The 16,187-nt window shown below is 40.0% G+C and overlaps 1 protein-coding gene across 1 annotated transcript in view; it reads left to right on the forward strand.

Moving 5' to 3' along the window:
• The first annotated feature begins 2,735 nt into the window (after positions 1–2,735).
• Positions 2,736–16,187, forward strand: part of ISX (intestine specific homeobox) — a 92,225-nt gene continuing 78,773 nt past the window's right edge. Inside the window, exons 1-2 of the mRNA XM_074539312.1 lie at positions 2,736–2,907; positions 3,749–3,915. The gene's annotated coding sequence lies outside the window, so the exon portion shown is untranslated. The remainder of the gene's footprint in view (positions 2,908–3,748; positions 3,916–16,187) is intronic.

Raw genomic sequence — 16,187 nt, forward strand, 5'->3', positions numbered from 1 at the left:
TTCAGCCTCCTAAGCATGAAAGGGTACATAAGGCCTTCCCAGGCTATAAGCTTCAATGTTCTCTTCCCAAGAGAGACCATGAACAATTTCAGAACTGTTATCTTGGTGCTCACTGACCAAAATGGTTTCTTTGTTTATTTTCAAATACCTTGTTAGTTTGTTTTGTTTTGTTATTTTGTTTGGTGTGTTTTGTTTTGTTTTAGGGGTTTTCTTTGAACTGAGAGTAGGCAAGCTTGTTATTCTTCTGTTCACCTGAGAAAAACTTACCAAGATTAAGGCTACCTCCTCTTCTGGCATCTACCCCATCATACATATGTGCTTAGTTCCACAAGTTTGTCCCTGCCTGCCTGCCTTCAATGAGTTTAGCACTGCAAACTGCTGGGTGGGAAGGCCAGGGTTTGTTTCAAGCTGCCTGGCACCAGCTTGGCAGGGCCAGGCTCCAGCTGGCTCTTGCAGTTACCCCCACTCTGTGTTTTGGAACATGAGAGCATCTGACACACACCAATTACATCGAAGACAAATAGCCAGAGGCAGTGATTTCTTTTGTGGTTCTTTCAGAGCAGACATAATAAGCTATCAGCTGGCAGCCTCTCTAGGAATTTTCCAAGGGGGCTTTACATTTTACTGGGATGACATTCAGGACACTTGAATGCAGGGATCTTCATTCATTTCATATCTCCTTGGGACACATATTATGCTGTTTGGTGATAGATGCGTGAAACTACAGTGGCTAAAAAGGGAAGATTTCCCCTACAACTCTCTTTCTAAAATATGTCATTCTTAATAAGTAATACAGACACATTGATCCTTTTGGAGCCTTGCTCCAGTACTAAAAATGTTTTGGATTGAATTTGTCTTCAGTGACTCATGGCTTGATCATTTCCTATTTTGCATATTTTCCAGACCTCGTTGAGGAATTTCAAACAATATAACCCACTGGGTGTTGTGGACTTTCTCACAGGAGAGACAGAAAGTTATTTAGAAAAAGCTTTGGACAATGTATCTCAAATGCAGAATTGTGACAAAGTTCCTAATTAGTCAAGTGCAATTTTGGCCAGAATGTATCTTTGTAAGAATCTATCCCAAAGAAGAGCAGAAATATTTTAAACACAAAGCAGATGGATTTTATTAAACTATTAGAGGCACCTCTTCTATGAGGAAAGGCTGAGAGAGTTGGGGTTGTTCAGCCAGGAGAGGAGAAAACTTTGAGGAGATCTTATTATGACCTTCTAGTACTTGAAAGGGGCCTAAAAGAAAGATGGGGATAAACTTCCTAGGAAGATTATTGTGATAGGACAAAGGCTAATGGTTTTAAACTGAAGGAGAGTTATTTAGGTTAGATATAGGAAACAAATGTAGGGTGGTAAAGCCCTGTCACAAGTTTCCCAGAGAGCTGGGAGATGTCTGTGGAAACATTCAGTCAGGTTGGATAGGGCTGAGTAACCTGACCTAGTTGAAGATATTCCTGCTCATTATAGGGGAGTTAGGCTACATGGCCTTTCAAAGGTTTCTTCCAACTCAAACCATTATATGATTCATGAATCCCTATACTTTTTTGTTTGGTTGGTTGGTTGGGTTTTTGTTTGTTTTCTACTTGACTGTTTTCAATTTTTCTTGAGAGACATCTACCAAGTTTGGACTATTACATCTTCTTAGAACCAGAGAAGACTGTTGTACGGCTCTTACAGATATCAATTTCTCTTCTTAAATTTGTCCTTCAGCCAAAGCATTTTTTTAGATTACTATTATTTTAATTCCAACCCTTGTTGTAGGAATTTTCCTCAAATAAATCTTTGTAGTCCAAGGCTTGTGCTCCTAGTCTGCTCTCTGGAGACTGTGTTTCCTAGTAACCAACATCCCTGTACTGGGAGATCTTGCACATTTTTCACTATATCTTGAGAAGGGGAAAAATCAGTTTTATTCAATAAATAGATTCTGACAGCAAAAGTGACCTAGGCATCAAATAAGCAAGCGAGGAAAAATTGTGCATACTATTTCTATAAAGCCACAACAAGGAGGGTTACATGGGGTAGTTTGTTGAGGAAAAACTAAAAGAAATGTCAATTATGTATTTATAAATGTTATAACAGAGTGGTTTTCAAAAAGGACAAGATACCAGGACTCTGGCTTACAACCAGAACCTTGTTATAGTATTATTGGAAACATATTGTTAAAGGCAATTTTGAAGGGAAATGTGAAGTGTACTTCAGAGGCAGAAGAAAGCATTTTCTTAAAGTCTGAGAGTTGTTTCTCCTCTCCACCCCCAAAATATTTCTGGAAGACAAAGAATGCAAATTTCAAAAGCAATTTTACATTTGACATAAGACATTGGCTCATGGCTTTCCTTTTTCATCTCTTGGGTGTTGTGCCTGTTTTGGCAAGCAGCTAGACATTCTGCTAAGAATTATAGACCCTACTCCTTCTGGTGGAAATAGAGGCATCTGTGTCTAGGTTTCCATGTTGGGACAAGATCTAGGATGATCATGCAAGAATATTAAACCACTGCATTTACTCCAGCTTACGAGATTTAGCAGGTAATTTTGAGGTATGCCAAGTCATTAACTATGCCCTCCACCAGAGAGTTCTGGTTTCAGCTCAGACAGAATTACTTTTCTTCCCGGTAGCTGTCACAGTTCTGTGTTTTGGATTTCAGATGAGAATAATGTTGCTAAAACACCAATGTTTTAGCTGTTGCTAAGCAATACTTACTCTATCTCAAGGACTTTTCAGCTTCCAACACCACCTCACCAGTGAGTGGGCTGGAGCACACAAGAAGCTGGGAGGAGATGCAGCCAGCACAGTTGACCCTAACTGGCCCAAAAAATATTCCATACCCTATGACATCTTGCTCTGGATATAAGGGGGAAGCTGGCCGGGGACTGCTACTGAGGAACAGTCTGGGCATAGGTTAGTAGGTGGTGAATAATTGCATCATACATCACTTTTTTGCATTAAAAAAAAAAAAAATATATACTAATTATTATTGTTATCATTGTCATCATCATCATAATTTCCTTTTTCACTCTGTTAAGCTGCTTTTATTTCAACCCACAACTTTTACTTTTTCCCAATTCTGTCCCTCATTCCACAGGGTTGGAACAGGGAATGAATAAGTGGCTGTGTGATGTTTAGCTGCCTGCCATGTTAAACCACAACACAGAAAAAGCCATGGAAGTGTAGGTTTTGGAAAGAGAACACCTCCATTGTTTGTTTTTACAATATCTAGTTGGACAGAACTGTAGCCACAACTTGAGCTCCTGCACTTATTATTATTTACAAACTCTGATAGTAGCAATGTCATTGTTGTTTGCAATTCCTTTGACAGTCTACTTTAAATGTGGACCAATAAGTTTTGTTATAAAAGTTATATTTTAAGACAGATTTTCCCTTTTAAACTGAAGTGTGAGTCTCTGCAATAAATGTACTTTTCAGTTCTTCAATTGAATTACTCTTTATTATTGTTTGCACATATGTTAAAACTATGGTTGAAATGTGAGCAGTAAATCTTACATTAAAGTCTCTTAACTTTGGAATAGTTTTCTAGCTATAAGGAATGACCCTTAAGAGGAGGAGAAGTTTAATTTAATCTACCTTTGGATAGCACTCTACTGCTACATGTAATACAGATAGATCACCAAAAAAAAAACTGTGAGTGCTTTATACAGACAAAAAAATTGTTTGCATCCAATTCAGTTAATTCTACAGCAGGGATTCTCAGTCTGTTTTTTATTATGTTCCTGTTTTGCAGATGGATGATTGTTTCTGTTCCAGTGGATCCTAATGACTTCCACCATAGACAATGTCTTTGTTATACAGGTGCTACATGACGCAGATATATCATTTTTTTAAAATGAGCTCTTTGAAGGCAGAAGCTGAATTCCAACTTGAATGCAGGGCTCTTCTGTCTTCAGCAAGGTAGGACCAGAACTATCTTGCAATCTAACTCACACTTGTCTTCAACCAAACAAATGTGTCCTCACTTTCCCTTCCAGTTGGTAATAAGCAAAATGCAGGGACACCGGCAGTTCCACCTGCTCCCTCCAGGGCTGTGCTGTAAGCTCCTCACCTAGATTGACTTCCCAGTTTCTTTGTCACAAGTTTAGGTCCACGAGGAGATGAACCACTCCAAGTATTCTTGCTTGCCTTTTGTAAAGTTTCTGTGGTGCTTTTGGAAAGCTCATGCACAGAACTGATTCCAATTGATTTGAAAAAGAGCAATGCTGGAGGTGAATGGAGAGGTTAATGGCAAATGACAACATATTGATTTGAATATTGTGGCTGTGTTGCACTCCTCCATGGCTTCAATTTCTAGCAGGTATGAGGAGCAGAGAGATTATCTCCATTTAGCACAGCATATTAATGAAATATGCACCAATTTTTGTAACAAACTCATATCTCATATGCCAGTGTCAGAAAATACCTGTGCAAACCCTGGGAAGCACAAATGGAAATGCTCTGTCACAGGACAGAAATGGCAGTCCCCTGTAAGATGCTGCTGAGAGCATAATGGGTGTACTGGCTCCTGTTCTGGACTTCTTTTTGTGAGGTGCATGCAGACAAGTTGCTTCAGAGTCTGCTTCCATGGGGATGCTCTGGGACTTCCTTAATACACGAGTTAATCAAAATTGTGTAAAGGTATGAATTATAAAGTTGATTAGTTTCATCTATCTTCAAACTTTCCTCCAGTTAAAAAATAACATGCCAAAGGCCTGAGGGACATGATAACCATCTACAAGCTTATTGTGACTGCTGTTTTTACAACTTCCTGCATAATGGGGCTCTAGCCTATAACTGAAGTTGTTACCTAGTATAAGCAAATAAAAAAAATTGCTTTCTCTATATTCACAGCTATTAAATACTAGCATAAGAGGAATTATGAATTAAATCTATCATATTCAAGAAGAGTGTGATTAGATTAAATGGGGCTGGATGATTTCCAAAATGATATATGAAATATAATGATAAAGGACAGTTCCCTCTGCAGTGAGCTCAATTACTCCCCCCACCCGAGGAAATGTGGAACCAAATGCTGGAGATGGCTGTTGGGAGGTTCCAGGAGATTTTGGAAGTAGGATACATGGATAAATAGAAAACCATACAGTACATACACAAGCTTTGGCAGCTCTCAAAACTTTAGGGTCCTTCAAAGGATAGTGCTTCCTTTAGAGTCACAGGTATGGCTACTCCTGCTGACAGTGTATCCCTGGGCTGAGTAGTACTACAGAGCCCATTTTTCCTGCTCATTTATGCCAGACAGTATGGATTCACTTAACTGAAAGGCCTCCTATGGAGTCCTAGAAAGCAGAAGTCAGTGAAATTCTTTTGCTTCCCAGGCACATTTCTAGCTTACAGCAAAGAATGCTTCAGACTTTCAATAGGACACTCAGGTGCCTTAGCAGGTAGCAAACTGCTTTCTGCTTGGGGCTCAGAGCAGAGGCAGAGCTGTGTCTTGGTGGCCTGAACAGTCTGCTTTGTTCTGCAGCCAGTTCTGTGTTCAAAGAGCTGTCATGCTTGAGCACAGCCACGGCCATCTGCTGGGTGTGCATGGCCCATTTGATGGTCTGGTGATCACTGATCACTGATTAGAAAAACTGGCCAGAGCAAGTACTCAAGGGGGAAGACCAAAAATGTTGCACACGCAGCTTATGTACACCTGTGCTTGGAGACATCATTGTGAGACAGGCTGAGAGGTCAAAGCCATGGAACTAGGCAGGGTTCCAGGTTACCCAAGTCTTATGCCTTTTTCCTGTGTTTCTAAAGGTTGGTGGGTAATGATTGTGACAGCATAATGTGTTACGGGTATGTGAATTGCTTTTGGGTAAAAGCCAGGGAGGAGCAGCAGATTATCTTAGATTTTGGCATCAGAAGCAAGATTTTTAGCATTTTGCAATCCACTCCTACTTTTCATTACACTCTCTGACCTTCGTAAATCTACTGGGTAGACTTTGGATCCACACATGAACATGAAGGCTCTCTTTCCAAGGGATGAGAAGTGCACTGCCAGATCCACTCGATCATATGGAATCATAGTTGCCAATGCAATGTGCTAAGCTCTGTTTAGCACTGGAGAAGAATAAAAGAGAAAATGAAGATGTGAGGATGTCAGCCTCCTGCTGCCATGTGTACCTTCACTGCACAGGTGGAGCTCAGGAGCTCAGACCTTTAAATGTGACGTGTCTAATTCCCCTCTGTGCATCAAACACTGAACATCTCAAAGTGATGGCACCCAGCATTCCAGATCACTTCCAAAAATACCAGCTATGTAACTTTCCTGTGCCTCAGTTTGCCCAAATGAGAAAGGGGCAGATGATGTTTTCATTTTTTAAGTGCTTGGAGAACTGCAGAAGAAAGACCTTTTATTCTGTGAAAGTTCCGAATGATAGAATTACAGAGAAAGTTATTTGATCTCCTAATCTCCTACTTAGGTATGAAATATATTCTTGCAATTCCTGCAGCAATTCCATTGACACTTGGTTAGCTAGAAGGTACTTCCTAGAAAGGCTTTTGAGTGTGATTTAAAGTCTGCAGATAATCACAGACTGCACTATATTTTTTATAAATACTTTAGGGTTAAGCAGTTAATTAGTTAAGTGGAAAGTGGTTAAGGGTTAATTACCTCCATTTCATAATTCCTTAAAAATGTCTTCTTTCCAGCCTGATCTTTATTTCACCTCAGAAGTAAATTATCATGTGTTAATTCGTAAAGTTTTTTCTACAAACTGTATGGATTTCAAGAGAGGCTATTTCTAGGCCATGAGAAATAGATCACTTAAACAGGAAACAGGGGATTTTAATGTGCTAAAGTTCAAACATACATTAGAGTACATGATAAAAATACGCCTGTTGCTTATGTTAGCTACTGTACAATATGGTGAAATACTAATTAGTAAGTTGCCCATACACCTACATAAGCCTACAACACCCTATAATCAACACCTCTCAAGCCACCAAACAGATCAATCATTTTAGTCCTCACCATAAGCAAATTCTTCTGCTTCACCAGCCTTGAACACTCTGAGAAAACCTATCACATTCTGACATATCTTGATGTACCCTGGGATGTGTTTCTTTCAAAATATGTTCTACATACTTAATAAACAATGTATAATGTCCACAGTAGAAATTCAGCAGTGCATTTCCATCACAGCAGAAAACAAGAAGCAAGGGAAAGGCTGTGTGGGAGGTGTAAATAATGAGTGGTGGAAAATTATACGGTACTTGAAGACTGATCTGACCTCTTAACTCTTTCTTTCAGACTTCTTCATATTTTGCTTTTGTGGGGTTTTTCTACTCTTACAAAGAATGTGTAACTAGTCCTGATTTTTTTTTTTTAATTTGTTTGCCACTTTTTTTTAACACCAGTATTTTTTACTTCTTTGGCCTTTTCATTTCAGCATCTTTTTAGTGGTGTTTAGCATACACATCTAAATGAACAGCTGGAAACTATTTGCAAGTGGCATACTCTTCTCCATTGCATCCAGCTATGAATCGCTGGCTCCCTCATGAGTAGTTACTGAGCAGGTTCATCAAGGGTGTAAATGTGTTATTTGCCTGTGTGACTGCTTACCAGTGGCAGCAACAGATTCTGGGTAGGCCTGCTGTAAAGATCAATGAATCAGGAGCAGAGTTAAGAGAATTTAGCTTGAGTCCTGGCAGACCAACAAGAAATAATTCAAAAAGCACTGGCTCGCTTCTTCCTGAGTCAAACAATGTTTTTCTTCCTTTAGGCTTGAAAAAGGACAATCAATAGATCTGGCTTTGAGATGTTTTTATGCTACCTGCACAGCAACTTCTCATCAAGTTCCATGCAGAAATCCCAAATTATCTGGGCTGGAAAGCAGCAAGTGGATACACCATGTTGAAAATAAGATGGTAGTTTGGAAGATTGAGTATCAGCTTGGAGCAGTGAACAAGGCTGATGGCAATTCTTCACTACAGTCAATTTTTAAGTAAAGCTCAAATATTCTTCCTCAGTTCAAGCTGGAATATTTCAAAGTAATTCCACATCTCTAATCTGATGTCAGACTTAGTGACTTCCTAATGATCTTATATGGATGTGTGATTTATGAACATGTTCTCTACTGGTATTGTCCTGATATTGCTGTTCCCTGTATAAAAAATACCACATTTTTTCATCTTTCAGGTGAAATATAAGTTTATGTTCACCAAGATTAAAGCAGTGATCAAAAAAAAAAAAAGGAATTAAATATATATCATTATTATGCATGACTTTAATAACATTCCCAGACCCATTCTGACAAATCATGTTTGACTTCACAAGTCAAGGTGCTCTTTGCAAAGGAGAAGTGTTCTTGGGTGACCCTTCCAACAGATGAAGACAAAAAGGAGCTTTTTGCTGGGATCCTTTCGATGAGCTGTGACTGACAGGACTGAAGGAAGTTCTAAAAACAGAAGTGCCAGTAACAGAGTGTACCTTGACTGAGGGTCAGTGTCCCTTTATCTCATCAGTTTGCACATTGTCCTGCTACACCTCTGTGGGATGACTGAGGGTCAGTGTCCCTTTATCTCATCAGTTTGCACATTGTCCTGCTACACCTCTGTGGGAAAGGCTCATCTGCTTTCTGCTTGGAGGTAGTCACTGCTATTTGCCTTTCACTTCCTTTATAGACACCACATTGTCCATAATTTTCAGTACATGAATTTGGAAAACATGGATGATACCACTGCAAGATCTCACACAGGAGAAAAATGGTGCCATATGTAGGGCTGGAGTAATAAAAGCAGAAAAAGAAGGAAAAACAGTAGAAGAAAAATATTTAGTTCCTTGCAGTCAAAATTAATAAAAGCACCAATTTGTCTGGGGTTTGGTGCCACTTAATATCAATATTAAAATTTCCAATGAAATGCTAATATTTCCCTTCCATCTCTTCTTAGCATATCCTCCTCAGTAAATCAAGTTTTGTTAAGTAGCAAATATGATTTGAACAAAAGCTTTCAGAGACAGAATTTATACAGAGTAAAGTTGACTCAATTTCTGAGTAATGGAGATGAAAAAGCACTTCACTGTCTTTTTGAAACATGATAATGATGCTTCTTTGTCTTTCCCCCTGCATAAAAGCATTTAAAGCTACAAATACTGGGACTCTGTAATGGAAGCAGGATAAAAAGTTTCTTGAAAGATTTTATGGCACACAGGAGAACACAGGGATTTCTTTCTTTTGGGAGGCCTTGGTTCAAATCCACAGGTCATGCTTGAGAATGGTGCTTACCACCCACTCAGCCTTTGCTTGTTCAGAGCAATGAGTAGCCCAAATGGTGCAACTTCCTGCTTTCTCTGAGAAATTTGTCCTGGTGTAAGGAGGGACTTGCAGGCATCTTAATGGATAAGTCCAGCACAAGTCAGATGTGTCACCTTGTGGGAAAGGCCAACCAGTCTTTGGACTGCATTAGTGTCAAGGGAAGAGATTTTTCCACTCTGCTCAGCATTTGCGAGAGAATTAAGAAAATTCTAATTAGATACTGGGAAAAATAAACTCCCAATGGAATGATAGTGGTCAAATGTGGGGACAGAGGCCTAGGAGATACTGGGGTGACTGAGCAGTTGTGGAACAGAGACTGAGCAGAGACGCCCCGGTGACACCCTGCTAGAAGTTCCCCACTCACTACCTTGCAGGCTTCCACAGAGTGTAGCTGGGCACATTTTTATCTCCAAGGCTGAAAAGGCCAGGTAAATTAGTCATAGGGTTTTTTGACTCAATTCAAAACTGTGGGATAAGTGTAATTGTGCTCAACACTTTCTTTCTAGAGGTCTTTCCTTCAGAAGGAACTTTTTTGATGTATTGTCTTTTGCTTTTCCTTCCTGTTTTCCCTCCAAAAATCAATGCTAAATTTTATGATGTCCCATCAGATCAGTAAAATAAAAGAAGCATGTCGGGATATTCATGAGCCTTTATACAACGGATTTTTTGTTTTCCCCACCTTGATGGGCTAAAACCCAGTGAGAAAAGCTGCTGAACCCTCTTTCCTCTTTCCACCTCTTTGTAGGGAAAAGTCAGGACTGGTGCTCACACTGTTTGCCTAGAGATCAGCTCCCATGCCCAGCCTCCCTCCTAATTTGCTTGCCATTTCTGCACTGTGCCACCATAGTGATGGGGGTCTTGGCTTCCAGAGGGCTTGCATCCATCTTTATTCTGAGGATCTGCTAAAAGCTGACCCAGAGATGAAATACCCATTAAGAGGCCATCGACCGCATTTTAGGAATTCACTAAATGCTGCAAATAAAGATATAGATTTTATTGTCAGACTGCACAAACAGGGCCCTCATTGAGATATTGGAATTGATGCTGGCTAAATCTGAAATGGCTGGAAAAATAAGGAAACGTGGAAAGCATCTGGTGTTTGTTTCAGAGATGTGAGAGGAAGCCCCGGTGATAAATCATGTGTTGAAACAAATGAGAGTTAACAAAAGCCAGCAAATTGGCTCTGATTTGCCTTCCATGGGAGGATATAGATCTGTGATTCTTAAGGGGCCCAGAGGGTCTTTCTCTTCATTCCTTATCTCCACCCTAGGAGCTTTGTCCCCAGGGATGTATTTTACATGGGACAGATGCACATAAAATGTGGGGAAACTTTGTGTGCAATAAATTAAAATAATAAAGAGGAGAGAGCGGACAAAAGATAACCTGTTAAAGCTGAAATAAACAAGAAGGATATGTAAGACATAACATCACACACTGAACTTCAACAGCTCACACGAGGAAAGTCTTGCAAGTGACTGTCAAAAGCAGGCTGTCTGTGACCCACCAGAATGAGAGGAGCAAACATCTGTGATCTCAAGATGCATTGAAGCAAGGTTAATACCAAGAAATATGGCCTGGTGGAGTGTCCAGTTTTGGCTAGCTGTGATGTAGATAGGTTAATTTAAACCAGAATAGCCACAGAAACAGATTGCTAAAATCCAAGGGGAACACTGAAGCCTTTTCCTGCATAAGGCAGGAATCAAGCTTGGTTTATTTAGCTCTTATTTAGGGCTGATAGTGACTAGTGATTGCTGCCTAGCAATACATCATGTGGATAAACACTGTAGGAAGGGAGTCTGCTGTCTGCCAAATCCAAAGGATATCAATACAAGACCAAATGGCTTTATGGTCCCTTGTCAACAGTGGGATGGAGGAAAGGAAAAAACATCATCCCTTGCTTGGTGCTTGATCATTCAATCTATAAAAAGGTTAAAATGATGGATGCAGGGTAGATTAAATAATTCAGATGGCTTTCTGTCCAGCTTCCTCTCTGCTAAGAAAATCGAAGACAAACAGATGAGGCTCCCTCTGCTCTTCATGCAACATCAGTTAATTCCTTCATCTCTCCCGACAACAGAGTAAACCACATGTGCTCACTGGCTTTCTTCAAGACCTCTGAACTTTGGTTTCTTACAAAAGCCTCTTGTTGGCTTTCTGATACAAACTCTTTTGTCCTGGAGAGCTGAAGAAGAGTCAAAGATCAAATGAGGTCCCATGGGCGCAATACAATTCCCTGGGATCAGTGTTCTTTGTTTCAAGGAGTGTGTAGCACAGCTGTGTCTGCACCAATTCTAAAACAAATGACAATGAATCAAAGTATCATGTAAAGCCAATGTAGCATGATTTGCAGACCCAACTCCTGCATATGTTTGTAAGTACTCCAGTATCTTCCAAAATGGAAAATATTGGTGAACGTCAAGAATGCAAGTTCAGCATAAGTATTTCATAAGCAACAAAAAAGCATTTTAAAGGGATGTAGCCATTCCAATCTAATATGCTCTAAAATTATTTAACTATCAATTCCAAGACCAGAGAGAGTCACACCATAAAAACTCAGCTACCAGGCCAATATTGCAAGCCCTAATTGCAATCTAATTTAAACCATTTAAGAAGATATTTGCTTTATTGTTCTCAATACAATAAGGAATAGATACTTGATCAATTCTTTAGCCAAAATGAAGATATCTTTTTAATAACTGTTAGGCTGTTTTCTCCTCTTCTTTATTTCTCATCCATATAAATCTAAGTCTGTTGCTGTTTTCAATGTAACTCCTGACTTGGACAAAAAAAACAACATATAAAATTTCTAAAAGAATACCACATCTACCTGCAATATTTATTGGGTTTCCTGCCTCTGGATGGGGTGATCTGACATTGTGATGAATGGATGAAAAAGTAGCCTATTTTCACTAGTACGCTGGTATTTGCCTCTGGTGAAACTCTGTGAACTAACACTCTATCACTGCACCTGGAAAATCACAACCAAATTTCTGTCTTCAGTGAGAGCCAACCTTGAGAAACCAATTTTTCTATCTAGGATAGAAATGGTTTCCTAATGGACTGATTTCCATCAGGACTTTGATTTCCATTCCTAAGCCTGTGGCTTGTATAACCAGCAGCATTTGACATACAGGAGTAATGAGGTAATCATGTTGTATGGACATGCCAGAAGAGCATGGTCCCCAGCCTCAAAGGATATGCTGTCAAAGTATGATAAGAAACAATAGCATTTTCACTTTTGAGGCACAGTTAATATTCTCTTTTCCCTACTCATTTGTCAAAAAATAAATATGGACCATCAGAATTCCAGAAGGATGGCTTTGCATGCACAGTAATCATGAAAGGATAAATATTATGTTTACCAGAAATTACCTGTGGACTTACGGAGCACTATAAAATCTTATTCTAAAAATCTCAAAAATCTTTAGAGTCCCAAGATCCATGAGCGTCCTGCCCTCTCATATTACAGCCCAGTCGATGTGGATACTCAGGTGAAGAAAAAGCATAACTATGAATTGTTATCCTTAAAGGAACAAGGAACTAAGTGAGTCTCTTTTACTGAAGTCTCCCTTTTCACTCTGTCTAAACATGGAACTTGCTGGACTACGCTTCTTGAGTTCTAACTGCTCTTCCCCACATTAGAGGCTGAAACTAGGCTTCATGGCTGGGTACTTCCAAAAAGAGAAGAGTTTTAAGTTGTAAGAATTGTAAGCATTGTAAGAATGCTGAGAAGGAAACCATCTTTTACAGGGATTATTTCAGGTTGATAGCAGCAGAGTCAAGTGCTGTGATTGGGAAGATTAGTTTCTGCAATGTCAATTCAGATAGATTATTACAACACTTCTGCCATAGTAAAAGGATGTACTCTGCATAGGGCAGAGTGTTATCTGAGTGGCTTTCAACAGAGTAAGAAAAACTGAATTTCACAGAGGTTGAGGACTTGTGATCTTCATTCTTCGGCATAGAGAGGGAAGATGGGAAGAAGAATTGTTAAGGAAGAGAGAGCCCTGGAGATGTGGAATTCTTCCTGACTCCAGCACAGTGACTGCTGCTCAGTTTGCTGGAGCAGAAGGTTCTGCCCACCATTATTGACCGTCCCCAGAATGGCCCTCATGGCCCTTGGGGAATCTCTGGAAAAAATCAGTAGAAGAAGAGCTTTTGTCAAATATCAGTCAGATGTGAAAGCAGTAGAAATCTTCAGACATTACCTTCCATCATATTTTGTGTGAATGGACAACTGGGCAGAGAAAAGAGCAATGGCCACCAGAAAGCTACAGACTATCCACTGCTGGGACCAAAGCTACCTGCACAAGGAAGAAATGTGAAATATGCTGAAATCTGTTACTAAGCCTGACATGTGACACAGCTGAGAATCCCAGTAGAATTCCACAGGCTTTTAAGAAATGTGGCATCTTTCATTCTGGTGCTGATAGAAGTATTTGCCTTTGTCTTTACCAAGGCAGATATTCTATCAGACTCGGGAGCTGGGCTTTTCAGAAGCACCATCCACTCCTGTATTATTTTCATTAAAATAGAAAGCACAGATTTAAACTATTCCAGCTGTTCTTTATCTATACAATTCCAGGCAGGCAAAAATTATAAGGCACATAATCCTTTTCTTGGCACAAAACAGCTCTTAAATGAGGTGGTGAAAAAAAAAGAGGAGAAAAGGGGAAGGGAAGGGAAGGGAAGGGAAGGGAAGGGAAGGGAAGGGAAGGGAAGGGAAGGGAAGGGAAGGGAAGGGAAGGGAAGGGAAGGGAAGGGAAGGGAAGGGAAGGGAAGGGAAGGGAAGGGAAGGGAAGGGAAGGGAAGGGAAGGGAAGGGAAGGGAAGGGAAGGGAAGGGAAGGGAAGGGAAGGGAAGGGAAGGGAAGGGAAGGGAAGGGAAGGGAAGGGAAGGGAAGGGAAGGGAAGGGAAGGGAAGGGAAGGGAAGGGAAGGGAAGGGAAGGGAAGGGAAGGGAAGGGAAGGGAAGGGAAGGGAAGGGAAGGGAAGGGAAGGGAAGAGAAGGGAAGAGAAGAGAAGAGAAGAGAAGAGAAGAGAAGAGAAGAGAAGAGAAGAGAAGAGAAGAGAAGAGAAGAGAAGAGAAGAGAAGAGAAGATGATCAAAATTGTGACTGCTCTGCATATCCACACACATGTGCAAGTTGATCTTTTATTCCTGTTCCCACTAGGACCTTCCTTTTCATTCAGTGCAGCCCCAGACACCTTCATAACTTTGCTTCAATTTATTATGTTCGGTTTTTATTTAAAAAAAAAATTACAAGAAGCAAATTCATAAGAAACAGCAATTAAATTAGCTTGTAAAGCCCCAGAAATGCCCAAAGCTTGCAGGTATCCTCCAGCAAATATACAATCACTAACTCTCGTTTTATATCATATTTGAGCTGCACGTCTTCATGCCTGCTCAAGCTCTTCTCACCTCCAGTATAGTGTGCAAAGGCAAATGTACACACAAGCAAGCTGTGCAAACCTTGTCAGCATATGCATCAGTGCTCTCGACCCTCACAGGCACAAGGTGTCCCTTGTATTCTGTGCAATCTGCTTTTCAAAGCCTCATAATTTATCCTGTAAATCTGTCGCTGGTGCTTAGTCCAGAACATGCTCCCATCTGTATCCCCTTCTCTCTTAAGCACACATTTTTGAAAGTGTTTTCCTTATTCTGGAATAACAATTGGCTTGAACAGAAAATTAAAGTTTACTTGCAGATATTTTCCAGGCTTAAAAATAGTACACAGGGACCTACCTATGTCTAGCAATGAGTTTTGTGGCCTGTTATTGACCTGGAGTTTCTGGTGAGGCGTGGGATAGTTTATGGAATTTTTTGGTAGTAGTGAAATGTTTATCAGTTTTAGCCTAAGGGATTTCTAATGAAAAATTCATGCCTAAGTGCATTCCTTCTGATTTTCTGTCTTTGCAATCTTTTAGAGGGCACATTTAGTGCTTGTTTTTGGAATCCCATATAATATCTATCCATCAGATGGCCATTACCCTTGCCTGCTCACTACCTTTTCCCATTGAGTTTGTGCTCTTGCAGCATGCATGACTGGATTTTTCCCTGTATTTATGCATTAGCATTGCAGTCATATTCAGACTATTGGATTTCAACATTTGAATCATATTAATTATTTATGTGTTTTAATTAAAAATGAATGCTTTGTGTGCTGTCCTGGATGCTTGCTTACAATCCTAGAGATTTGAAATGTGAAATATATAAGTTTGAATTTTCTTAAATTTCCAAATATGCAGACTGGGTGCTGGGCATGCTGACTTTGACTTAGGAACATGGATCAATCCAGTCTGATCTCCCTTTAACAGAAGAATGGAAAGATTTTAAATGGATTTAGGCACAATCTCAACATTTTTAGGACCTTTGAGGAATAGTACATTGACTAAAAGTGTCATGGGAAGGCTGGGAATCTCGGTGTCAATGAGTGAATGCAGCACAGAGGTGGGTACAACTGATGTGTAATGAATATTTCCACCAGAAAAAAATAGGAAAACAAAAACAAAAACAGAAAGGAGAGAGAAATGAGAGTTTTCCTAAGAATGACAGACTTCTGTCATCCTTTGGGGAGCAAGAGCAGGGATTGAGAATTGACAGCGCAAAATTTGTCTGCTCTGTGGGAAGCTCTTAGGGAGGGACAGAACTGTTTACAACGTTAAATTGAAATGTTCTCCAAACCCTTGCGCTGCCTGTGTGGCACTCAAAGATTTCTTCTTCTCCTGTAAGACACAGAATGTTTTTTGCTCATCTGAGGGCTTTCTGAAACAGATGGTAAGTCCCAATGTGCCATGTAAAATTAGAGAGGAAAACTGTCACTAGAAGAGAATGTGCAGAGAAGGGAGAAAGGTCTTTATTAGTGATCTTGTCCTTCTCTTTTTTACTGTAAACCTGTGTAGGCTTCTGGGGAGGACAAGGAGTCACACA

The sequence above is a fragment of the Zonotrichia albicollis genome, chromosome 4 (genome assembly GCF_047830755.1).
Source record: "Zonotrichia albicollis isolate bZonAlb1 chromosome 4, bZonAlb1.hap1, whole genome shotgun sequence".
In the NCBI taxonomy this organism is placed as follows: Eukaryota; Metazoa; Chordata; class Aves; order Passeriformes; family Passerellidae; genus Zonotrichia; species Zonotrichia albicollis.